This window comes from Ambystoma mexicanum, unplaced genomic scaffold (genome assembly GCF_040938575.1).
Source record: "Ambystoma mexicanum isolate Mex_15411 unplaced genomic scaffold, UKY_AmexF1_1 Mex_scaf163, whole genome shotgun sequence".
In the NCBI taxonomy this organism is placed as follows: domain Eukaryota; kingdom Metazoa; phylum Chordata; class Amphibia; order Caudata; family Ambystomatidae; genus Ambystoma; species Ambystoma mexicanum.
This window is the reverse complement of record NW_027182395.1, coordinates 149,228-170,301: the sequence shown is the minus strand read 5'-3', so window position 1 is coordinate 170,301 and position 21,074 is coordinate 149,228. Positions and strand designations below refer to the sequence as shown.

At 53.4% G+C, this 21,074-nt stretch overlaps 26 non-coding genes across 26 annotated transcripts; all 26 read left to right on the top strand.

Annotated features, from left to right (window-relative positions):
- The first annotated feature begins 453 nt into the window (after positions 1-453).
- LOC138554578 (U2 spliceosomal RNA) lies at positions 454-644 on the top strand. Its single transcript, XR_011297576.1, has one exon. It is a non-coding gene; the product is annotated as a U2 spliceosomal RNA (small nuclear RNA).
- Positions 645-1,272: 628 nt separating this feature from the next.
- Positions 1,273-1,463, top strand: LOC138554577 (U2 spliceosomal RNA). The gene has a single exon (XR_011297575.1). It is a non-coding gene; the product is annotated as a U2 spliceosomal RNA (small nuclear RNA).
- Positions 1,464-2,090: 627 nt separating this feature from the next.
- Positions 2,091-2,281, top strand: LOC138554576 (U2 spliceosomal RNA). Its single transcript, XR_011297574.1, has one exon. It is a non-coding gene; the product is annotated as a U2 spliceosomal RNA (small nuclear RNA).
- Positions 2,282-2,904: 623 nt separating this feature from the next.
- Positions 2,905-3,095, top strand: LOC138554575 (U2 spliceosomal RNA). Its single transcript, XR_011297573.1, has one exon. It is a non-coding gene; the product is annotated as a U2 spliceosomal RNA (small nuclear RNA).
- A 627-nt stretch (positions 3,096-3,722) lies between these two features.
- Positions 3,723-3,913, top strand: LOC138554574 (U2 spliceosomal RNA). The gene has a single exon (XR_011297572.1). It is a non-coding gene; the product is annotated as a U2 spliceosomal RNA (small nuclear RNA).
- Positions 3,914-4,535: 622 nt separating this feature from the next.
- On the top strand, positions 4,536-4,726 carry LOC138554573 (U2 spliceosomal RNA). Its single transcript, XR_011297571.1, has one exon. It is a non-coding gene; the product is annotated as a U2 spliceosomal RNA (small nuclear RNA).
- Positions 4,727-5,353: 627 nt separating this feature from the next.
- Positions 5,354-5,544, top strand: LOC138554572 (U2 spliceosomal RNA). The gene has a single exon (XR_011297570.1). It is a non-coding gene; the product is annotated as a U2 spliceosomal RNA (small nuclear RNA).
- Positions 5,545-6,171: 627 nt separating this feature from the next.
- On the top strand, positions 6,172-6,362 carry LOC138554571 (U2 spliceosomal RNA). Its single transcript, XR_011297569.1, has one exon. It is a non-coding gene; the product is annotated as a U2 spliceosomal RNA (small nuclear RNA).
- A 627-nt stretch (positions 6,363-6,989) lies between these two features.
- LOC138554569 (U2 spliceosomal RNA) lies at positions 6,990-7,180 on the top strand. Its single transcript, XR_011297568.1, has one exon. It is a non-coding gene; the product is annotated as a U2 spliceosomal RNA (small nuclear RNA).
- A 623-nt stretch (positions 7,181-7,803) lies between these two features.
- LOC138554568 (U2 spliceosomal RNA) lies at positions 7,804-7,994 on the top strand. Its single transcript, XR_011297567.1, has one exon. It is a non-coding gene; the product is annotated as a U2 spliceosomal RNA (small nuclear RNA).
- A 623-nt stretch (positions 7,995-8,617) lies between these two features.
- LOC138554566 (U2 spliceosomal RNA) lies at positions 8,618-8,808 on the top strand. The gene has a single exon (XR_011297565.1). It is a non-coding gene; the product is annotated as a U2 spliceosomal RNA (small nuclear RNA).
- Positions 8,809-9,435: 627 nt separating this feature from the next.
- Positions 9,436-9,626, top strand: LOC138554565 (U2 spliceosomal RNA). Its single transcript, XR_011297564.1, has one exon. It is a non-coding gene; the product is annotated as a U2 spliceosomal RNA (small nuclear RNA).
- Positions 9,627-10,249: 623 nt separating this feature from the next.
- Positions 10,250-10,440, top strand: LOC138554564 (U2 spliceosomal RNA). Its single transcript, XR_011297563.1, has one exon. It is a non-coding gene; the product is annotated as a U2 spliceosomal RNA (small nuclear RNA).
- Positions 10,441-11,067: 627 nt separating this feature from the next.
- Positions 11,068-11,258, top strand: LOC138554563 (U2 spliceosomal RNA). The gene has a single exon (XR_011297562.1). It is a non-coding gene; the product is annotated as a U2 spliceosomal RNA (small nuclear RNA).
- Positions 11,259-11,881: 623 nt separating this feature from the next.
- LOC138554562 (U2 spliceosomal RNA) lies at positions 11,882-12,072 on the top strand. Its single transcript, XR_011297561.1, has one exon. It is a non-coding gene; the product is annotated as a U2 spliceosomal RNA (small nuclear RNA).
- A 627-nt stretch (positions 12,073-12,699) lies between these two features.
- Positions 12,700-12,890, top strand: LOC138554561 (U2 spliceosomal RNA). Its single transcript, XR_011297560.1, has one exon. It is a non-coding gene; the product is annotated as a U2 spliceosomal RNA (small nuclear RNA).
- A 627-nt stretch (positions 12,891-13,517) lies between these two features.
- LOC138554560 (U2 spliceosomal RNA) lies at positions 13,518-13,708 on the top strand. The gene has a single exon (XR_011297559.1). It is a non-coding gene; the product is annotated as a U2 spliceosomal RNA (small nuclear RNA).
- Positions 13,709-14,331: 623 nt separating this feature from the next.
- On the top strand, positions 14,332-14,522 carry LOC138554559 (U2 spliceosomal RNA). Its single transcript, XR_011297558.1, has one exon. It is a non-coding gene; the product is annotated as a U2 spliceosomal RNA (small nuclear RNA).
- Positions 14,523-15,145: 623 nt separating this feature from the next.
- Positions 15,146-15,336, top strand: LOC138554558 (U2 spliceosomal RNA). Its single transcript, XR_011297557.1, has one exon. It is a non-coding gene; the product is annotated as a U2 spliceosomal RNA (small nuclear RNA).
- Positions 15,337-15,963: 627 nt separating this feature from the next.
- LOC138554557 (U2 spliceosomal RNA) lies at positions 15,964-16,154 on the top strand. The gene has a single exon (XR_011297556.1). It is a non-coding gene; the product is annotated as a U2 spliceosomal RNA (small nuclear RNA).
- A 627-nt stretch (positions 16,155-16,781) lies between these two features.
- On the top strand, positions 16,782-16,972 carry LOC138554555 (U2 spliceosomal RNA). Its single transcript, XR_011297554.1, has one exon. It is a non-coding gene; the product is annotated as a U2 spliceosomal RNA (small nuclear RNA).
- A 627-nt stretch (positions 16,973-17,599) lies between these two features.
- On the top strand, positions 17,600-17,790 carry LOC138554553 (U2 spliceosomal RNA). Its single transcript, XR_011297553.1, has one exon. It is a non-coding gene; the product is annotated as a U2 spliceosomal RNA (small nuclear RNA).
- Positions 17,791-18,413: 623 nt separating this feature from the next.
- Positions 18,414-18,604, top strand: LOC138554552 (U2 spliceosomal RNA). Its single transcript, XR_011297552.1, has one exon. It is a non-coding gene; the product is annotated as a U2 spliceosomal RNA (small nuclear RNA).
- A 627-nt stretch (positions 18,605-19,231) lies between these two features.
- LOC138554551 (U2 spliceosomal RNA) lies at positions 19,232-19,422 on the top strand. The gene has a single exon (XR_011297551.1). It is a non-coding gene; the product is annotated as a U2 spliceosomal RNA (small nuclear RNA).
- A 623-nt stretch (positions 19,423-20,045) lies between these two features.
- Positions 20,046-20,236, top strand: LOC138554550 (U2 spliceosomal RNA). The gene has a single exon (XR_011297550.1). It is a non-coding gene; the product is annotated as a U2 spliceosomal RNA (small nuclear RNA).
- Positions 20,237-20,863: 627 nt separating this feature from the next.
- On the top strand, positions 20,864-21,054 carry LOC138554549 (U2 spliceosomal RNA). Its single transcript, XR_011297549.1, has one exon. It is a non-coding gene; the product is annotated as a U2 spliceosomal RNA (small nuclear RNA).
- Positions 21,055-21,074: the final 20 nt, after the last annotated feature.

Below are 21,074 nucleotides of genomic sequence, written 5' to 3'. Positions count from 1 at the left end.
CTGCAAAGCAAGGCAAAGGAGGCCAGCCAGCCAGCCAGCCAGCAGCACAAGGAGGAGATGGGGGACACTGTCCTTGCCCTGCCTCACCCCTGAAAGGCCCCGAACGGCCCCGAACGGCCAAGCCTTATCTGAGGGGGACGCACTTGGGGAGCATCTCCTGGGCAGCTGAGGGTGACTTTCGGCCGCTAGGTGACGGGGCCAGTGCCAGGCCGGGCTGCAGCTTCTCTGGGTGGAGCTCTGCAGCCTGTGTCTGGCCGTCTCGCACCAGGCGCTGTGGGACCCATGGAAATCTTGGGGCGGAGCCATGCAAAATATGCTTACCATACCGCCGGGCATGCTGGTCATGCAAATGCTATTCTTGGCCGAGGAATCTGGGGCTCTGCCGCAGAGCGTTGCTCCGAGTCAGCAGGGGAGCTGCCGAGCAGCAGTCTTTCAGGCAAAGCTTTTGTGGGCATCGCTTCTCGGCCTTTTGGCTAAGATCAAGTGTAGTATCTGTTCTTATCAGTTTAATATCTGATACGTCCTCTATCTGGGGACCATATATTAAATTGATTTTTGGAACCGGGAGATGGAATGGGAGCTTGCTCTGTCCACTCCACGCATCAACTTGGTATTGCAGTACCTCCAGGACTGGTGCACTTCCCCACTTGGGGAAAAACAATGCTGTGAAAAAGAAAGACTGAGCAATTCTTGAAAGAAGAGCACTTTGCAATATTTTTTTGTTTAAATGTGTTTTTTTTTTCCAGTGTTTCGGAAAAGGTGCTGTTGTGTCACGGGAGGAAAAAAAAGTCTGCCCTTTTTGCTTGCTTTTCACAGGAGCTGCAAAGCAAGGCAAAGGAGCCAGCCAGCCAGCCAGCCAGCAGCACAAGGAGGAGATGGGGGACACTGTCCTTGCCCTGCCTCACCCCTGAAAGGCCCCGAACGGCCCCGAACGGCCAAGCCTTATCTGAGGGGGACGCACTTGGGGGAGCATCTCCTGGGCAGCTGAGGGTGACTTTCGGCCGCTAGGTGACGGGGCCAGTGCCAGGCCGGGCTGCAGCTTGGCTGGGTGGAGCTCTGCAGCCTGTGTCTGGCCGTCTCGCACCAGGCGCTGTGGGACCCATGGAAATCTTGGGGCGGAGCCATGCAAAATATGCTTACCATACCGCCGGGCATGCTGGTCATGCAAATGCTATTCTTGGCCGAGGAATCTGGGGCTCTGCCGCAGAGCGTTGCTCCGAGTCAGCAGGGGAGCTGCCGAGCAGCAGTCTTTCAGGCAAAGCTTTTGTGGGCATCGCTTCTCGGCCTTTTGGCTAAGATCAAGTGTAGTATCTGTTCTTATCAGTTTAATATCTGATACGTCCTCTATCTGGGGACCATATATTAAATTGATTTTTGGAACCGGGAGATGGAATGGGAGCTTGCTCTGTCCACTCCACGCATCAACTTGGTATTGCAGTACCTCCAGGACTGGTGCACTTCCCCACTTGGGGAAAACAATGCTGTGAAAAAGAAAGACTGAGCAATTCTTGAAAGAAGAGCACTTTGCAATATTTTTTTGTTTAAATGTGTTTTTTTTTTCCAGTGTTTCGGAAAAGGTGCTGTTGTGTCACGGGAGGAAAAAAAAGTCTGCCCTTTTTGCTTGCTTTTCACAGGAGCTGCAAAGCAAGGCAAAGGAGCCAGCCAGCCAGCCAGCCAGCAGCACAAGGAGGAGATGGGGGACACTGTCCTTGCCCTGCCTCACCCCTGAAAGGCCCCGAACGGCCCCGAACGGCCAAGCCTTATCTGAGGGGGACGCACTTGGGGGAGCATCTCCTGGGCAGCTGAGGGTGACTTTCGGCCGCTAGGTGACGGGGCCAGTGCCAGGCCGGGCTGCAGCTTGGCTGGGTGGAGCTCTGCAGCCTGTGTCTGGCCGTCTCGCACCAGGCGCTGTGGGACCCATGGAAATCTTGGGGCGGAGCCATGCAAAATATGCTTACCATACCGCCGGGCATGCTGGTCATGCAAATGCTATTCTTGGCCGAGGAATCTGGGGCTCTGCCGCAGAGCGTTGCTCCGAGTCAGCAGGGGAGCTGCCGAGCAGCAGTCTTTCAGGCAAAGCTTTTGTGAGCATCGCTTCTCGGCCTTTTGGCTAAGATCAAGTGTAGTATCTGTTCTTATCAGTTTAATATCTGATACGTCCTCTATCTGGGGACCATATATTAAATTGATTTTTGGAACCGGGAGATGGAATGGGAGCTTGCTCTGTCCACTCCACGCATCAACTTGGTATTGCAGTACCTCCAGGACTGGTGCACTTCCCCACTTGGGGAAAACAATGCTGTGAAAAAGAAAGACTGAGCAATTCTTGAAAGAAGAGCACTTTGCAATATTTTTTTGTTTAAATGTGTTTTTTTTTTCCAGTGTTTCGGAAAAGGTGCTGTTGTGTCACGGGAGGAAAAAAAAGTCTGCCCTTTTTGCTTGCTTTTCACAGGAGCTGCAAAGCAAGGCAAAGGAGCCAGCCAGCCAGCCAGCAGCACAAGGAGGAGATGGGGGACACTGTCCTTGCCCTGCCTCACCCCTGAAAGGCCCCGAACGCCCCGAAACGGCCAAGCCTTATCTGAGGGGGACGCACTTGGGGGAGCATCTCCTGGGCAGCTGAGGGTGACTTTCGGCCGCTAGGTGACGGGGCCAGTGCCAGGCCGGGCTGCAGCTTCTCTGGGTGGAGCTCTGCAGCCTGTGTCTGGCCGTCTCGCACCAGGCGCTGTGGGACCCATGGAAATCTTGGGGCGGAGCCATGCAAAATATGCTTACCATACCGCCGGGCATGCTGGTCATGCAAATGCTATTCTTGGCCGAGGAATCTGGGGCTCTGCCGCAGAGCGTTGCTCCGAGTCAGCAGGGGAGCTGCCGAGCAGCAGTCTTTCAGGCAAAGCTTTTGTGGGCATCGCTTCTCGGCCTTTTGGCTAAGATCAAGTGTAGTATCTGTTCTTATCAGTTTAATATCTGATACGTCCTCTATCTGGGGACCATATATTAAATTGATTTTTGGAACCGGGAGATGGAATGGGAGCTTGCTCTGTCCACTCCACGCATCAACTTGGTATTGCAGTACCTCCAGGACTGGTGCACTTCCCCACTTGGGGAAAACAATGCTGTGAAAAAGAAAGACTGAGCAATTCTTGAAAGAAGAGCACTTTGCAATATTTTTTTGTTTAAATGTGTTTTTTTTTTCCAGTGTTTCGGAAAAGGTGCTGTTGTGTCACGGGAGGAAAAAAAAGTCTGCCCTTTTTGCTTGCTTTTCACAGGAGCTGCAAAGCAAGGCAAAGGAGCCAGCCAGCCAGCCAGCCAGCAGCACAAGGAGGAGATGGGGGACACTGTCCTTGCCCTGCCTCACCCCTGAAAGGCCCCGAACGGCCCCGAACGGCCAAGCCTTATCTGAGGGGGACGCACTTGGGGGAGCATCTCCTGGGCAGCTGAGGGTGACTTTCGGCCGCTAGGTGACGGGGCCAGTGCCAGGCCGGGCTGCAGCTTGGCTGGGTGGAGCTCTGCAGCCTGTGTCTGGCCGTCTCGCACCAGGCGCTGTGGGACCCATGGAAATCTTGGGGCGGAGCCATGCAAAATATGCTTACCATACCGCCGGGCATGCTGGTCATGCAAATGCTATTCTTGGCCGAGGAATCTGGGGCTCTGCCGCAGAGCGTTGCTCCGAGTCAGCAGGGGAGCTGCCGAGCAGCAGTCTTTCAGGCAAAGCTTTTGTGGGCATCGCTTCTCGGCCTTTTGGCTAAGATCAAGTGTAGTATCTGTTCTTATCAGTTTAATATCTGATACGTCCTCTATCTGGGGACCATATATTAAATTGATTTTTGGAACCGGGAGATGGAATGGGAGCTTGCTCTGTCCACTCCACGCATCAACTTGGTATTGCAGTACCTCCAGGACTGGTGCACTTCCCCACTTGGGGAAAACAATGCTGTGAAAAAGAAAGACTGAGCAATTCTTGAAAGAAGAGCACTTTGCAATATTTTTTTGTTTAAATGTGTTTTTTTTTCCAGTGTTTCGGAAAAGGTGCTGTTGTGTCACGGGAGGAAAAAAAAGTCTGCCCTTTTTGCTTGCTTTTCACAGGAGCTGCAAAGCAAGGCAAAGGAGCCAGCCAGCCAGCCAGCAGCACAAGGAGGAGATGGGGGACACTGTCCTTGCCCTGCCTCACCCCTGAAAGGCCCCGAACGGCCCCGAACGGCCAAGCCTTATCTGAGGGGGACGCACTTGGGGGAGCATCTCCTGGGCAGCTGAGGGTGACTTTCGGCCGCTAGGTGACGGGGCCAGTGCCAGGCCGGGCTGCAGCTTCTCTGGGTGGAGCTCTGCAGCCTGTGTCTGGCCGTCTCGCACCAGGCGCTGTGGGACCCATGGAAATCTTGGGGCGGAGCCATGCAAAATATGCTTACCATACCGCCGGGCATGCTGGTCATGCAAATGCTATTCTTGGCCGAGGAATCTGGGGCTCTGCCGCAGAGCGTTGCTCCGAGTCAGCAGGGGAGCTGCCGAGCAGCAGTCTTTCAGGCAAAGCTTTTGTGGGCATCGCTTCTCGGCCTTTTGGCTAAGATCAAGTGTAGTATCTGTTCTTATCAGTTTAATATCTGATACGTCCTCTATCTGGGGACCATATATTAAATTGATTTTTGGAACCGGGAGATGGAATGGGAGCTTGCTCTGTCCACTCCACGCATCAACTTGGTATTGCAGTACCTCCAGGACTGGTGCACTTCCCCACTTGGGGAAAACAATGCTGTGAAAAAGAAAGACTGAGCAATTCTTGAAAGAAGAGCACTTTGCAATATTTTTTTGTTTAAATGTGTTTTTTTTTTCCAGTGTTTCGGAAAAGGTGCTGTTGTGTCACGGGAGGAAAAAAAAGTCTGCCCTTTTTGCTTGCTTTTCACAGGAGCTGCAAAGCAAGGCAAAGGAGCCAGCCAGCCAGCCAGCCAGCAGCACAAGGAGGAGATGGGGGACACTGTCCTTGCCCTGCCTCACCCCTGAAAGGCCCCGAACGGCCCCGAACGGCCAAGCCTTATCTGAGGGGGACGCACTTGGGGGAGCATCTCCTGGGCAGCTGAGGGTGACTTTCGGCCGCTAGGTGACGGGGCCAGTGCCAGGCCGGGCTGCAGCTTCTCTGGGTGGAGCTCTGCAGCCTGTGTCTGGCCGTCTCGCACCAGGCGCTGTGGGACCCATGGAAATCTTGGGGCGGAGCCATGCAAAATATGCTTACCATACCGCCGGGCATGCTGGTCATGCAAATGCTATTCTTGGCCGAGGAATCTGGGGCTCTGCCGCAGAGCGTTGCTCCGAGTCAGCAGGGGAGCTGCCGAGCAGCAGTCTTTCAGGCAAAGCTTTTGTGGGCATCGCTTCTCGGCCTTTTGGCTAAGATCAAGTGTAGTATCTGTTCTTATCAGTTTAATATCTGATACGTCCTCTATCTGGGGACCATATATTAAATTGATTTTTGGAACCGGGAGATGGAATGGGAGCTTGCTCTGTCCACTCCACGCATCAACTTGGTATTGCAGTACCTCCAGGACTGGTGCACTTCCCCACTTGGGGAAAACAATGCTGTGAAAAAGAAAGACTGAGCAATTCTTGAAAGAAGAGCACTTTGCAATATTTTTTTGTTTAAATGTGTTTTTTTTTTCCAGTGTTTCGGAAAAGGTGCTGTTGTGTCACGGGAGGAAAAAAAAGTCTGCCCTTTTTGCTTGCTTTTCACAGGAGCTGCAAAGCAAGGCAAAGGAGCCAGCCAGCCAGCCAGCCAGCAGCACAAGGAGGAGATGGGGGACACTGTCCTTGCCCTGCCTCACCCCTGAAAGGCCCCGAACGGCCCCGAACGGCCAAGCCTTATCTGAGGGGGACGCACTTGGGGGAGCATCTCCTGGGCAGCTGAGGGTGACTTTCGGCCGCTAGGTGACGGGGCCAGTGCCAGGCCGGGCTGCAGCTTGGCTGGGTGGAGCTCTGCAGCCTGTGTCTGGCCGTCTCGCACCAGGCGCTGTGGGACCCATGGAAATCTTGGGGCGGAGCCATGCAAAATATGCTTACCATACCGCCGGGCATGCTGGTCATGCAAATGCTATTCTTGGCCGAGGAATCTGGGGCTCTGCCGCAGAGCGTTGCTCCGAGTCAGCAGGGGAGCTGCCGAGCAGCAGTCTTTCAGGCAAAGCTTTTGTGGGCATCGCTTCTCGGCCTTTTGGCTAAGATCAAGTGTAGTATCTGTTCTTATCAGTTTAATATCTGATACGTCCTCTATCTGGGGACCATATATTAAATTGATTTTTGGAACCGGGAGATGGAATGGGAGCTTGCTCTGTCCACTCCACGCATCAACTTGGTATTGCAGTACCTCCAGGACTGGTGCACTTCCCCACTTGGGGAAAACAATGCTGTGAAAAAGAAAGACTGAGCAATTCTTGAAAGAAGAGCACTTTGCAATATTTTTTTGTTTAAATGTGTTTTTTTTTTCCAGTGTTTCGGAAAAGGTGCTGTTGTGTCACGGGAGGAAAAAAAAGTCTGCCCTTTTTGCTTGCTTTTCACAGGAGCTGCAAAGCAAGGCAAAGGAGCCAGCCAGCCAGCCAGCCAGCAGCACAAGGAGGAGATGGGGGACACTGTCCTTGCCCTGCCTCACCCCTGAAAGGCCCCGAACGGCCCCGAACGGCCAAGCCTTATCTGAGGGGGACGCACTTGGGGGAGCATCTCCTGGGCAGCTGAGGGTGACTTTCGGCCGCTAGGTGACGGGGCCAGTGCCAGGCCGGGCTGCAGCTTCTCTGGGTGGAGCTCTGCAGCCTGTGTCTGGCCGTCTCGCACCAGGCGCTGTGGGACCCATGGAAATCTTGGGGCGGAGCCATGCAAAATATGCTTACCATACCGCCGGGCATGCTGGTCATGCAAATGCTATTCTTGGCCGAGGAATCTGGGGCTCTGCCGCAGAGCGTTGCTCCGAGTCAGCAGGGGAGCTGCCGAGCAGCAGTCTTTCAGGCAAAGCTTTTGTGGGCATCGCTTCTCGGCCTTTTGGCTAAGATCAAGTGTAGTATCTGTTCTTATCAGTTTAATATCTGATACGTCCTCTATCTGGGGACCATATATTAAATTGATTTTTGGAACCGGGAGATGGAATGGGAGCTTGCTCTGTCCACTCCACGCATCAACTTGGTATTGCAGTACCTCCAGGACTGGTGCACTTCCCCACTTGGGGAAAACAATGCTGTGAAAAAGAAAGACTGAGCAATTCTTGAAAGAAGAGCACTTTGCAATATTTTTTTGTTTAAATGTGTTTTTTTTTTCCAGTGTTTCGGAAAAGGTGCTGTTGTGTCACGGGAGGAAAAAAAAGTCTGCCCTTTTTGCTTGCTTTTCACAGGAGCTGCAAAGCAAGGCAAAGGAGCCAGCCAGCCAGCCAGCAGCACAAGGAGGAGATGGGGGACACTGTCCTTGCCCTGCCTCACCCCTGAAAGGCCCCGAACGGCCCCGAACGGCCAAGCCTTATCTGAGGGGGACGCACTTGGGGGAGCATCTCCTGGGCAGCTGAGGGTGACTTTCGGCCGCTAGGTGACGGGGCCAGTGCCAGGCCGGGCTGCAGCTTGGCTGGGTGGAGCTCTGCAGCCTGTGTCTGGCCGTCTCGCACCAGGCGCTGTGGGACCCATGGAAATCTTGGGGCGGAGCCATGCAAAATATGCTTACCATACCGCCGGGCATGCTGGTCATGCAAATGCTATTCTTGGCCGAGGAATCTGGGGCTCTGCCGCAGAGCGTTGCTCCGAGTCAGCAGGGGAGCTGCCGAGCAGCAGTCTTTCAGGCAAAGCTTTTGTGAGCATCGCTTCTCGGCCTTTTGGCTAAGATCAAGTGTAGTATCTGTTCTTATCAGTTTAATATCTGATACGTCCTCTATCTGGGGACCATATATTAAATTGATTTTTGGAACCGGGAGATGGAATGGGAGCTTGCTCTGTCCACTCCACGCATCAACTTGGTATTGCAGTACCTCCAGGACTGGTGCACTTCCCCACTTGGGGAAAACAATGCTGTGAAAAAGAAAGACTGAGCAATTCTTGAAAGAAGAGCACTTTGCAATATTTTTTTGTTTAAATGTGTTTTTTTTTTCCAGTGTTTCGGAAAAGGTGCTGTTGTGTCACGGGAGGAAAAAAAAGTCTGCCCTTTTTGCTTGCTTTTCACAGGAGCTGCAAAGCAAGGCAAAGGAGCCAGCCAGCCAGCCAGCAGCACAAGGAGGAGATGGGGGACACTGTCCTTGCCCTGCCTCACCCCTGAAAGGCCCCGAACGGCCCCGAACGGCCAAGCCTTATCTGAGGGGGACGCACTTGGGGGAGCATCTCCTGGGCAGCTGAGGGTGACTTTCGGCCGCTAGGTGACGGGGCCAGTGCCAGGCCGGGCTGCAGCTTCTCTGGGTGGAGCTCTGCAGCCTGTGTCTGGCCGTCTCGCACCAGGCGCTGTGGGACCCATGGAAATCTTGGGGCGGAGCCATGCAAAATATGCTTACCATACCGCCGGGCATGCTGGTCATGCAAATGCTATTCTTGGCCGAGGAATCTGGGGCTCTGCCGCAGAGCGTTGCTCCGAGTCAGCAGGGGAGCTGCCGAGCAGCAGTCTTTCAGGCAAAGCTTTTGTGGGCATCGCTTCTCGGCCTTTTGGCTAAGATCAAGTGTAGTATCTGTTCTTATCAGTTTAATATCTGATACGTCCTCTATCTGGGGACCATATATTAAATTGATTTTTGGAACCGGGAGATGGAATGGGAGCTTGCTCTGTCCACTCCACGCATCAACTTGGTATTGCAGTACCTCCAGGACTGGTGCACTTCCCCACTTGGGGAAAACAATGCTGTGAAAAAGAAAGACTGAGCAATTCTTGAAAGAAGAGCACTTTGCAATATTTTTTTGTTTAAATGTGTTTTTTTTTTCCAGTGTTTCGGAAAAGGTGCTGTTGTGTCACGGGAGGAAAAAAAAGTCTGCCCTTTTTGCTTGCTTTTCACAGGAGCTGCAAAGCAAGGCAAAGGAGCCAGCCAGCCAGCCAGCCAGCAGCACAAGGAGGAGATGGGGGACACTGTCCTTGCCCTGCCTCACCCCTGAAAGGCCCCGAACGGCCCCGAACGGCCAAGCCTTATCTGAGGGGGACGCACTTGGGGGAGCATCTCCTGGGCAGCTGAGGGTGACTTTCGGCCGCTAGGTGACGGGGCCAGTGCCAGGCCGGGCTGCAGCTTCTCTGGGTGGAGCTCTGCAGCCTGTGTCTGGCCGTCTCGCACCAGGCGCTGTGGGACCCATGGAAATCTTGGGGCGGAGCCATGCAAAATATGCTTACCATACCGCCGGGCATGCTGGTCATGCAAATGCTATTCTTGGCCGAGGAATCTGGGGCTCTGCCGCAGAGCGTTGCTCCGAGTCAGCAGGGGAGCTGCCGAGCAGCAGTCTTTCAGGCAAAGCTTTTGTGGGCATCGCTTCTCGGCCTTTTGGCTAAGATCAAGTGTAGTATCTGTTCTTATCAGTTTAATATCTGATACGTCCTCTATCTGGGGACCATATATTAAATTGATTTTTGGAACCGGGAGATGGAATGGGAGCTTGCTCTGTCCACTCCACGCATCAACTTGGTATTGCAGTACCTCCAGGACTGGTGCACTTCCCCACTTGGGGAAAACAATGCTGTGAAAAAGAAAGACTGAGCAATTCTTGAAAGAAGAGCACTTTGCAATATTTTTTTGTTTAAATGTGTTTTTTTTTTCCAGTGTTTCGGAAAAGGTGCTGTTGTGTCACGGGAGGAAAAAAAAGTCTGCCCTTTTTGCTTGCTTTTCACAGGAGCTGCAAAGCAAGGCAAAGGAGCCAGCCAGCCAGCCAGCAGCACAAGGAGGAGATGGGGGACACTGTCCTTGCCCTGCCTCACCCCTGAAAGGCCCCGAACGGCCCCGAACGGCCAAGCCTTATCTGAGGGGGACGCACTTGGGGGAGCATCTCCTGGGCAGCTGAGGGTGACTTTCGGCCGCTAGGTGACGGGGCCAGTGCCAGGCCGGGCTGCAGCTTCTCTGGGTGGAGCTCTGCAGCCTGTGTCTGGCCGTCTCGCACCAGGCGCTGTGGGACCCATGGAAATCTTGGGGCGGAGCCATGCAAAATATGCTTACCATACCGCCGGGCATGCTGGTCATGCAAATGCTATTCTTGGCCGAGGAATCTGGGGCTCTGCCGCAGAGCGTTGCTCCGAGTCAGCAGGGGAGCTGCCGAGCAGCAGTCTTTCAGGCAAAGCTTTTGTGGGCATCGCTTCTCGGCCTTTTGGCTAAGATCAAGTGTAGTATCTGTTCTTATCAGTTTAATATCTGATACGTCCTCTATCTGGGGACCATATATTAAATTGATTTTTGGAACCGGGAGATGGAATGGGAGCTTGCTCTGTCCACTCCACGCATCAACTTGGTATTGCAGTACCTCCAGGACTGGTGCACTTCCCCACTTGGGGAAAACAATGCTGTGAAAAAGAAAGACTGAGCAATTCTTGAAAGAAGAGCACTTTGCAATATTTTTTTGTTTAAATGTGTTTTTTTTTTCCAGTGTTTCGGAAAAGGTGCTGTTGTGTCACGGGAGGAAAAAAAAGTCTGCCCTTTTTGCTTGCTTTTCACAGGAGCTGCAAAGCAAGGCAAAGGAGCCAGCCAGCCAGCCAGCCAGCAGCACAAGGAGGAGATGGGGGACACTGTCCTTGCCCTGCCTCACCCCTGAAAGGCCCCGAACGGCCCCGAACGGCCAAGCCTTATCTGAGGGGGACGCACTTGGGGGAGCATCTCCTGGGCAGCTGAGGGTGACTTTCGGCCGCTAGGTGACGGGGCCAGTGCCAGGCCGGGCTGCAGCTTGGCTGGGTGGAGCTCTGCAGCCTGTGTCTGGCCGTCTCGCACCAGGCGCTGTGGGACCCATGGAAATCTTGGGGCGGAGCCATGCAAAATATGCTTACCATACCGCCGGGCATGCTGGTCATGCAAATGCTATTCTTGGCCGAGGAATCTGGGGCTCTGCCGCAGAGCGTTGCTCCGAGTCAGCAGGGGAGCTGCCGAGCAGCAGTCTTTCAGGCAAAGCTTTTGTGGGCATCGCTTCTCGGCCTTTTGGCTAAGATCAAGTGTAGTATCTGTTCTTATCAGTTTAATATCTGATACGTCCTCTATCTGGGGACCATATATTAAATTGATTTTTGGAACCGGGAGATGGAATGGGAGCTTGCTCTGTCCACTCCACGCATCAACTTGGTATTGCAGTACCTCCAGGACTGGTGCACTTCCCCACTTGGGGAAAACAATGCTGTGAAAAAGAAAGACTGAGCAATTCTTGAAAGAAGAGCACTTTGCAATATTTTTTTGTTTAAATGTGTTTTTTTTTTCCAGTGTTTCGGAAAAGGTGCTGTTGTGTCACGGGAGGAAAAAAAAGTCTGCCCTTTTTGCTTGCTTTTCACAGGAGCTGCAAAGCAAGGCAAAGGAGCCAGCCAGCCAGCCAGCAGCACAAGGAGGAGATGGGGGACACTGTCCTTGCCCTGCCTCACCCCTGAAAGGCCCCGAACGGCCCCGAACGGCCAAGCCTTATCTGAGGGGGACGCACTTGGGGGAGCATCTCCTGGGCAGCTGAGGGTGACTTTCGGCCGCTAGGTGACGGGGCCAGTGCCAGGCCGGGCTGCAGCTTCTCTGGGTGGAGCTCTGCAGCCTGTGTCTGGCCGTCTCGCACCAGGCGCTGTGGGACCCATGGAAATCTTGGGGCGGAGCCATGCAAAATATGCTTACCATACCGCCGGGCATGCTGGTCATGCAAATGCTATTCTTGGCCGAGGAATCTGGGGCTCTGCCGCAGAGCGTTGCTCCGAGTCAGCAGGGGAGCTGCCGAGCAGCAGTCTTTCAGGCAAAGCTTTTGTGGGCATCGCTTCTCGGCCTTTTGGCTAAGATCAAGTGTAGTATCTGTTCTTATCAGTTTAATATCTGATACGTCCTCTATCTGGGGACCATATATTAAATTGATTTTTGGAACCGGGAGATGGAATGGGAGCTTGCTCTGTCCACTCCACGCATCAACTTGGTATTGCAGTACCTCCAGGACTGGTGCACTTCCCCACTTGGGGAAAACAATGCTGTGAAAAAGAAAGACTGAGCAATTCTTGAAAGAAGAGCACTTTGCAATATTTTTTTGTTTAAATGTGTTTTTTTTTTCCAGTGTTTCGGAAAAGGTGCTGTTGTGTCACGGGAGGAAAAAAAAGTCTGCCCTTTTTGCTTGCTTTTCACAGGAGCTGCAAAGCAAGGCAAAGGAGCCAGCCAGCCAGCCAGCCAGCAGCACAAGGAGGAGATGGGGGACACTGTCCTTGCCCTGCCTCACCCCTGAAAGGCCCCGAACGGCCCCGAACGGCCAAGCCTTATCTGAGGGGGACGCACTTGGGGGAGCATCTCCTGGGCAGCTGAGGGTGACTTTCGGCCGCTAGGTGACGGGGCCAGTGCCAGGCCGGGCTGCAGCTTCTCTGGGTGGAGCTCTGCAGCCTGTGTCTGGCCGTCTCGCACCAGGCGCTGTGGGACCCATGGAAATCTTGGGGCGGAGCCATGCAAAATATGCTTACCATACCGCCGGGCATGCTGGTCATGCAAATGCTATTCTTGGCCGAGGAATCTGGGGCTCTGCCGCAGAGCGTTGCTCCGAGTCAGCAGGGGAGCTGCCGAGCAGCAGTCTTTCAGGCAAAGCTTTTGTGGGCATCGCTTCTCGGCCTTTTGGCTAAGATCAAGTGTAGTATCTGTTCTTATCAGTTTAATATCTGATACGTCCTCTATCTGGGGACCATATATTAAATTGATTTTTGGAACCGGGAGATGGAATGGGAGCTTGCTCTGTCCACTCCACGCATCAACTTGGTATTGCAGTACCTCCAGGACTGGTGCACTTCCCCACTTGGGGAAAACAATGCTGTGAAAAAGAAAGACTGAGCAATTCTTGAAAGAAGAGCACTTTGCAATATTTTTTTGTTTAAATGTGTTTTTTTTTTCCAGTGTTTCGGAAAAGGTGCTGTTGTGTCACGGGAGGAAAAAAAAGTCTGCCCTTTTTGCTTGCTTTTCACAGGAGCTGCAAAGCAAGGCAAAGGAGCCAGCCAGCCAGCCAGCCAGCAGCACAAGGAGGAGATGGGGGACACTGTCCTTGCCCTGCCTCACCCCTGAAAGGCCCCGAACGGCCCCGAACGGCCAAGCCTTATCTGAGGGGGACGCACTTGGGGGAGCATCTCCTGGGCAGCTGAGGGTGACTTTCGGCCGCTAGGTGACGGGGCCAGTGCCAGGCCGGGCTGCAGCTTGGCTGGGTGGAGCTCTGCAGCCTGTGTCTGGCCGTCTCGCACCAGGCGCTGTGGGACCCATGGAAATCTTGGGGCGGAGCCATGCAAAATATGCTTACCATACCGCCGGGCATGCTGGTCATGCAAATGCTATTCTTGGCCGAGGAATCTGGGGCTCTGCCGCAGAGCGTTGCTCCGAGTCAGCAGGGGAGCTGCCGAGCAGCAGTCTTTCAGGCAAAGCTTTTGTGGGCATCGCTTCTCGGCCTTTTGGCTAAGATCAAGTGTAGTATCTGTTCTTATCAGTTTAATATCTGATACGTCCTCTATCTGGGGACCATATATTAAATTGATTTTTGGAACCGGGAGATGGAATGGGAGCTTGCTCTGTCCACTCCACGCATCAACTTGGTATTGCAGTACCTCCAGGACTGGTGCACTTCCCCACTTGGGGAAAACAATGCTGTGAAAAAGAAAGACTGAGCAATTCTTGAAAGAAGAGCACTTTGCAATATTTTTTTGTTTAAATGTGTTTTTTTTTTCCAGTGTTTCGGAAAAGGTGCTGTTGTGTCACGGGAGGAAAAAAAAGTCTGCCCTTTTTGCTTGCTTTTCACAGGAGCTGCAAAGCAAGGCAAAGGAGCCAGCCAGCCAGCCAGCAGCACAAGGAGGAGATGGGGGACACTGTCCTTGCCCTGCCTCACCCCTGAAAGGCCCCGAACGGCCCCGAACGGCCAAGCCTTATCTGAGGGGGACGCACTTGGGGGAGCATCTCCTGGGCAGCTGAGGGTGACTTTCGGCCGCTAGGTGACGGGGCCAGTGCCAGGCCGGGCTGCAGCTTGGCTGGGTGGAGCTCTGCAGCCTGTGTCTGGCCGTCTCGCACCAGGCGCTGTGGGACCCATGGAAATCTTGGGGCGGAGCCATGCAAAATATGCTTACCATACCGCCGGGCATGCTGGTCATGCAAATGCTATTCTTGGCCGAGGAATCTGGGGCTCTGCCGCAGAGCGTTGCTCCGAGTCAGCAGGGGAGCTGCCGAGCAGCAGTCTTTCAGGCAAAGCTTTTGTGGGCATCGCTTCTCGGCCTTTTGGCTAAGATCAAGTGTAGTATCTGTTCTTATCAGTTTAATATCTGATACGTCCTCTATCTGGGGACCATATATTAAATTGATTTTTGGAACCGGGAGATGGAATGGGAGCTTGCTCTGTCCACTCCACGCATCAACTTGGTATTGCAGTACCTCCAGGACTGGTGCACTTCCCCACTTGGGGAAAACAATGCTGTGAAAAAGAAAGACTGAGCAATTCTTGAAAGAAGAGCACTTTGCAATATTTTTTTGTTTAAATGTGTTTTTTTTTTCCAGTGTTTCGGAAAAGGTGCTGTTGTGTCACGGGAGGAAAAAAAAGTCTGCCCTTTTTGCTTGCTTTTCACAGGAGCTGCAAAGCAAGGCAAAGGAGCCAGCCAGCCAGCCAGCAGCACAAGGAGGAGATGGGGGACACTGTCCTTGCCCTGCCTCACCCCTGAAAGGCCCCGAACGGCCCCGAACGGCCAAGCCTTATCTGAGGGGGACGCACTTGGGGGAGCATCTCCTGGGCAGCTGAGGGTGACTTTCGGCCGCTAGGTGACGGGGCCAGTGCCAGGCCGGGCTGCAGCTTCTCTGGGTGGAGCTCTGCAGCCTGTGTCTGGCCGTCTCGCACCAGGCGCTGTGGGACCCATGGAAATCTTGGGGCGGAGCCATGCAAAATATGCTTACCATACCGCCGGGCATGCTGGTCATGCAAATGCTATTCTTGGCCGAGGAATCTGGGGCTCTGCCGCAGAGCGTTGCTCCGAGTCAGCAGGGGAGCTGCCGAGCAGCAGTCTTTCAGGCAAAGCTTTTGTGGGCATCGCTTCTCGGCCTTTTGGCTAAGATCAAGTGTAGTATCTGTTCTTATCAGTTTAATATCTGATACGTCCTCTATCTGGGGACCATATATTAAATTGATTTTTGGAACCGGGAGATGGAATGGGAGCTTGCTCTGTCCACTCCACGCATCAACTTGGTATTGCAGTACCTCCAGGACTGGTGCACTTCCCCACTTGGGGAAAACAATGCTGTGAAAAAGAAAGACTGAGCAATTCTTGAAAGAAGAGCACTTTGCAATATTTTTTTGTTTAAATGTGTTTTTTTTTTCCAGTGTTTCGGAAAAGGTGCCGTTGTGTCACGGGAGGAAAAAAAAGTCTGCCCTTTTTGCTTGCTTTTCACAGGAGCTGCAAAGCAAGGCAAAGGAGCCAGCCAGCCAGCCAGCCAGCAGCACAAGGAGGAGATGGGGGACACTGTCCTTGCCCTGCCTCACCCCTGAAAGGCCCCGAACGGCCCCGAACGGCCAAGCCTTATCTGAGGGGGACGCACTTGGGGGAGCATCTCCTGGGCAGCTGAGGGTGACTTTCGGCCGCTAGGTGACGGGGCCAGTGCCAGGCCGGGCTGCAGCTTCTCTGGGTGGAGCTCTGCAGCCTGTGTCTGGCCGTCTCGCACCAGGCGCTGTGGGACCCATGGAAATCTTGGGGCGGAGCCATGCAAAATATGCTTACCATACCGCCGGGCATGCTGGTCATGCAAATGCTATTCTTGGCCGAGGAATCTGGGGCTCTGCCGCAGAGCGTTGCTCCGAGTCAGCAGGGGAGCTGCCGAGCAGCAGTCTTTCAGGCAAAGCTTTTGTGGGCATCGCTTCTCGGCCTTTTGGCTAAGATCAAGTGTAGTATCTGTTCTTATCAGTTTAATATCTGATACGTCCTCTATCTGGGGACCATATATTAAATTGATTTTTGGAACCGGGAGATGGAATGGGAGCTTGCTCTGTCCACTCCACGCATCAACTTGGTATTGCAGTACCTCCAGGACTGGTGCACTTCCCCACTTGGGGAAAACAATGCTGTGAAAAAGAAAGACTGAGCAATTCTTGAAAGAAGAGCACTTTGCAATATTTTTTTGTTTAAATGTGTTTTTTTTTTCCAGTGTTTCGGAAAAGGTGCTGTTGTGTCACGGGAGGAAAAAAAAGTCTGCCCTTTTTGCTTGCTTTTCACAGGAGCTGCAAAGCAAGGCAAAGGAGCCAGCCAGCCAGCCAGCCAGCAGCACAAGGAGGAGATGGGGGACACTGTCCTTGCCCTGCCTCACCCCTGAAAGGCCCCGAACGGCCCCGAACGGCCAAGCCTTATCTGAGGGGGACGCACTTGGGGGAGCATCTCCTGGGCAGCTGAGGGTGACTTTCGGCCGCTAGGTGACGGGGCCAGTGCCAGGCCGGGCTGCAGCTTGGCTGGGTGGAGCTCTGCAGCCTGTGTCTGGCCGTCTCGCACCAGGCGCTGTGGGACCCATGGAAATCTTGGGGCGGAGCCATGCAAAATATGCTTACCATACCGCCGGGCATGCTGGTCATGCAAATGCTATTCTTGGCCGAGGAATCTGGGGCTCTGCCGCAGAGCGTTGCTCCGAGTCAGCAGGGGAGCTGCCGAGCAGCAGTCTTTCAGGCAAAGCTTTTGTGGGCATCGCTTCTCGGCCTTTTGGCTAAGATCAAGTGTAGTATCTGTTCTTATCAGTTTAATATCTGATACGTCCTCTATCTGGGGACCATATATTAAATTGATTTTTGGAACCGGGAGATGGAATGGGAGCTTGCTCTGTCCACTCCACGCATCAACTTGGTATTGCAGTACCTCCAGGACTGGTGCACTTCCCCACTTGGGGAAAACAATGCTGTGAAAAAGAAAGACTGAGCAATTCTTGAAAGAAGAGCACTTTGCAATATTTTTTTGTTTAAATGTGTTTTTTTTTTCCAGTGTTTCGGAAAAGGTGCTGTTGTGTCACGGGAGGAAAAAAAAGTCTGCCCTTTTTGCTTGCTTTTCACAGGAGCTGCAAAGCAAGGCAAAGGAGCCAGCCAGCCAGCCAGCCAGCAGCACAAGGAGGAGATGGGGGACACTGTCCTTGCCCTGCCTCACCCCTGAAAGGCCCCGAACGGCCCCGAACGGCCAAGCCTTATCTGAGGGGGACGCACTTGGGGGAGCATCTCCTGGGCAGCTGAGGGTGACTTTCGGCCGCTAGGTGACGGGGCCAGTGCCAGGCCGGGCTGCAGCTTGGCTGGGTGGAGCTCTGCAGCCTGTGTCTGGCCGTCTCGCACCAGGCGCTGTGGGACCCATGGAAATCTTGGGGCGGAGCCATGCAAAATATGCTTACCATACCGCCGGGCATGCTGGTCATGCAAATGCTATTCTTGGCCGAGGAATCTGGGGCTCTGCCGCAGAGCGTTGCTCCGAGTCAGCAGGGGAGCTGCCGAGCAGCAGTCTTTCAGGCAAAGCTTTTGTGAGCATCGCTTCTCGGCCTTTTGGCTAAGATCAAGTGTAGTATCTGTTCTTATCAGTTTAATATCTGATACGTCCTCTATCTGGGGACCATATATTAAATTGATTTTTGGAACCGGGAGATGGAATGGGAGCTTGCTCTGTCCACTCCACGCATCAACTTGGTATTGCAGTACCTCCAGGACTGGTGCACTTCCCCACTTGGGGAAAACAATGCTGTGAAAAAGAAAGACTGAGCAATTCTTGAAAGAAGAGCACTTTGCAATATTTTTTTGTTTAAATGTGTTTTTTTTTTCCAGTGTTTCGGAAAAGGTGCTGTTGTGTCACGGGAGGAAAAAAAAGTCTGCCCTTTTTGCTTGCTTTTCACAGGAGCTGCAAAGCAAGGCAAAGGAGCCAGCCAGCCAGCCAGCAGCACAAGGAGGAGATGGGGGACACTGTCCTTGCCCTGCCTCACCCCTGAAAGGCCCCGAACGGCCCCGAACGGCCAAGCCTTATCTGAGGGGGACGCACTTGGGGGAGCATCTCCTGGGCAGCTGAGGGTGACTTTCGGCCGCTAGGTGACGGGGCCAGTGCCAGGCCGGGCTGCAGCTTCTCTGGGTGGAGCTCTGCAGCCTGTGTCTGGCCGTCTCGCACCAGGCGCTGTGGGACCCATGGAAATCTTGGGGCGGAGCCATGCAAAATATGCTTACCATACCGCCGGGCATGCTGGTCATGCAAATGCTATTCTTGGCCGAGGAATCTGGGGCTCTGCCGCAGAGCGTTGCTCCGAGTCAGCAGGGGAGCTGCCGAGCAGCAGTCTTTCAGGCAAAGCTTTTGTGGGCATCGCTTCTCGGCCTTTTGGCTAAGATCAAGTGTAGTATCTGTTCTTATCAGTTTAATATCTGATACGTCCTCTATCTGGGGACCATATATTAAATTGATTTTTGGAACCGGGAGATGGAATGGGAGCTTGCTCTGTCCACTCCACGCATCAACTTGGTATTGCAGTACCTCCAGGACTGGTGCACTTCCCCACTTGGGGAAAACAATGCTGTGAAAAAGAAAGACTGAGCAATTCTTGAAAGAAGAGCACTTTGCAATATTTTTTTGTTTAAATGTGTTTTTTTTTTCCAGTGTTTCGGAAAAGGTGCTGTTGTGTCACGGGAGGAAAAAAAAGTCTGCCCTTTTTGCTTGCTTTTCACAGGAGCTGCAAAGCAAGGCAAAGGAGCCAGCCAGCCAGCCAGCCAGCAGCACAAGGAGGAGATGGGGGACACTGTCCTTGCCCTGCCTCACCCCTGAAAGGCCCCGAACGGCCCCGAACGGCCAAGCCTTATCTGAGGGGGACGCACTTGGGGGAGCATCTCCTGGGCAGCTGAGGGTGACTTTCGGCCGCTAGGTGACGGGGCCAGTGCCAGGCCGGGCTGCAGCTTGGCTGGGTGGAGCTCTGCAGCCTGTGTCTGGCCGTCTCGCACCAGGCGCTGTGGGACCCATGGAAATCTTGGGGCGGAGCCATGCAAAATATGCTTACCATACCGCCGGGCATGCTGGTCATGCAAATGCTATTCTTGGCCGAGGAATCTGGGGCTCTGCCGCAGAGCGTTGCTCCGAGTCAGCAGGGGAGCTGCCGAGCAGCAGTCTTTCAGGCAAAGCTTTTGTGGGCATCGCTTCTCGGCCTTTTGGCTAAGATCAAGTGTAGTATCTGTTCTTATCAGTTTAATATCTGATACGTCCTCTATCTGGGGACCATATATTAAATTGATTTTTGGAACCGGGAGATGGAATGGGAGCTTGCTCTGTCCACTCCACGCATCAACTTGGTATTGCAGTACCTCCAGGACTGGTGCACTTCCCCACTTGGGGAAAACAATGCTGTGAAAAAGAAAGACTGAGCAATTCTTGAAAGAAGAGCACTTTGCAATATTTTTTTGTTTAAATGTGTTTTTTTTTTCCAGTGTTTCGGAAAAGGTGCTGTTGTGTCACGGGAGGAAAAAAAAGTCTGCCCTTTTTGCTTGCTTTTCACAGGAGCTGCAAAGCAAGGCAAAGGAGCCAGCCAGCCAGCCAGCAGCACAAGGAGGAGATGGGGGACACTGTCCTTGCCCTGCCTCACCCCTGAAAGGCCCCGAACGGCCCCGAACGGCCAAGCCTTATCTGAGGGGGACGCACTTGGGGGAGCATCTCCTGGGCAGCTGAGGGTGACTTTCGGCCGCTAGGTGACGGGGCCAGTGCCAGGCCGGGCTGCAGCTTCTCTGGGTGGAGCTCTGCAGCCTGTGTCTGGCCGTCTCGCACCAGGCGCTGTGGGACCCATGGAAATCTTGGGGCGGAGCCATGCAAAATATGCTTACCATACCGCCGGGCATGCTGGTCATGCAAATGCTATTCTTGGCCGAGGAATCTGGGGCTCTGCCGCAGAGCGTTGCTCCGAGTCAGCAGGGGAGCTGCCGAGCAGCAGTCTTTCAGGCAAAGCTTTTGTGGGCATCGCTTCTCGGCCTTTTGGCTAAGATCAAGTGTAGTATCTGTTCTTATCAGTTTAATATCTGATACGTCCTCTATCTGGGGACCATATATTAAATTGATTTTTGGAACCGGGAGATGGAATGGGAGCTTGCTCTGTCCACTCCACGCATCAACTTGGTATTGCAGTACCTCCAGGACTGGTGCACTTCCCCACTTGGGGAAAACAATGCTGTGAAAAAGAAAGACTGAGCAATTCTTGAAAGAAGAGCACTTTGCAATATTTTTTTGTTTAAATGTGTTTTTTTTTTCCAGTGTTTCGGAAAAGGTGCTGTTGTGTCACGGGAGGAAAAAAAAGTCTGCCCTTTTTGCTTGCTTTTCACAGGAGCTGCAAAGCAAGGCAAAGGAGCCAGCCAGCCAGCCAGCCAGCAGCACAAGGAGGAGATGGGGGACACTGTCCTTGCCCTGCCTCACCCCTGAAAGGCCCCGAACGGCCCCGAACGGCCAAGCCTTATCTGAGGGGGACGCACTTGGGGGAGCATCTCCTGGGCAGCTGAGGGTGACTTTCGGCCGCTAGGTGACGGGGCCAGTGCCAGGCCGGGCTGCAGCTTCTCTGGGTGGAGCTCTGCAGCCTGTGTCTGGCCGTCTCGCACCAGGCGCTGTGGGACCCATGGAAATCTTGGGGCGGAGCCATGCAAAATATGCTTACCATACCGCCGGGCATGCTGGTCATGCAAATGCTATTCTTGGCCGAGGAATCTGGGGCTCTGCCGCAGAGCGTTGCTCCGAGTCAGCAGGGGAGCTGCCGAGCAGCAGTCTTTCAGGCAAAGCTTTTGTGGGCATCGCTTCTCGGCCTTTTGGCTAAGATCAAGTGTAGTATCTGTTCTTATCAGTTTAATATCTGATACGTCCTCTATCTGGGGACCATATATTAAATTGATTTTTGGAACCGGGAGATGGAATGGGAGCTTGCTCTGTCCACTCCACGCATCAACTTGGTATTGCAGTACCTCCAGGACTGGTGCACTTCCCCACTTGGGGAAAACAATGCT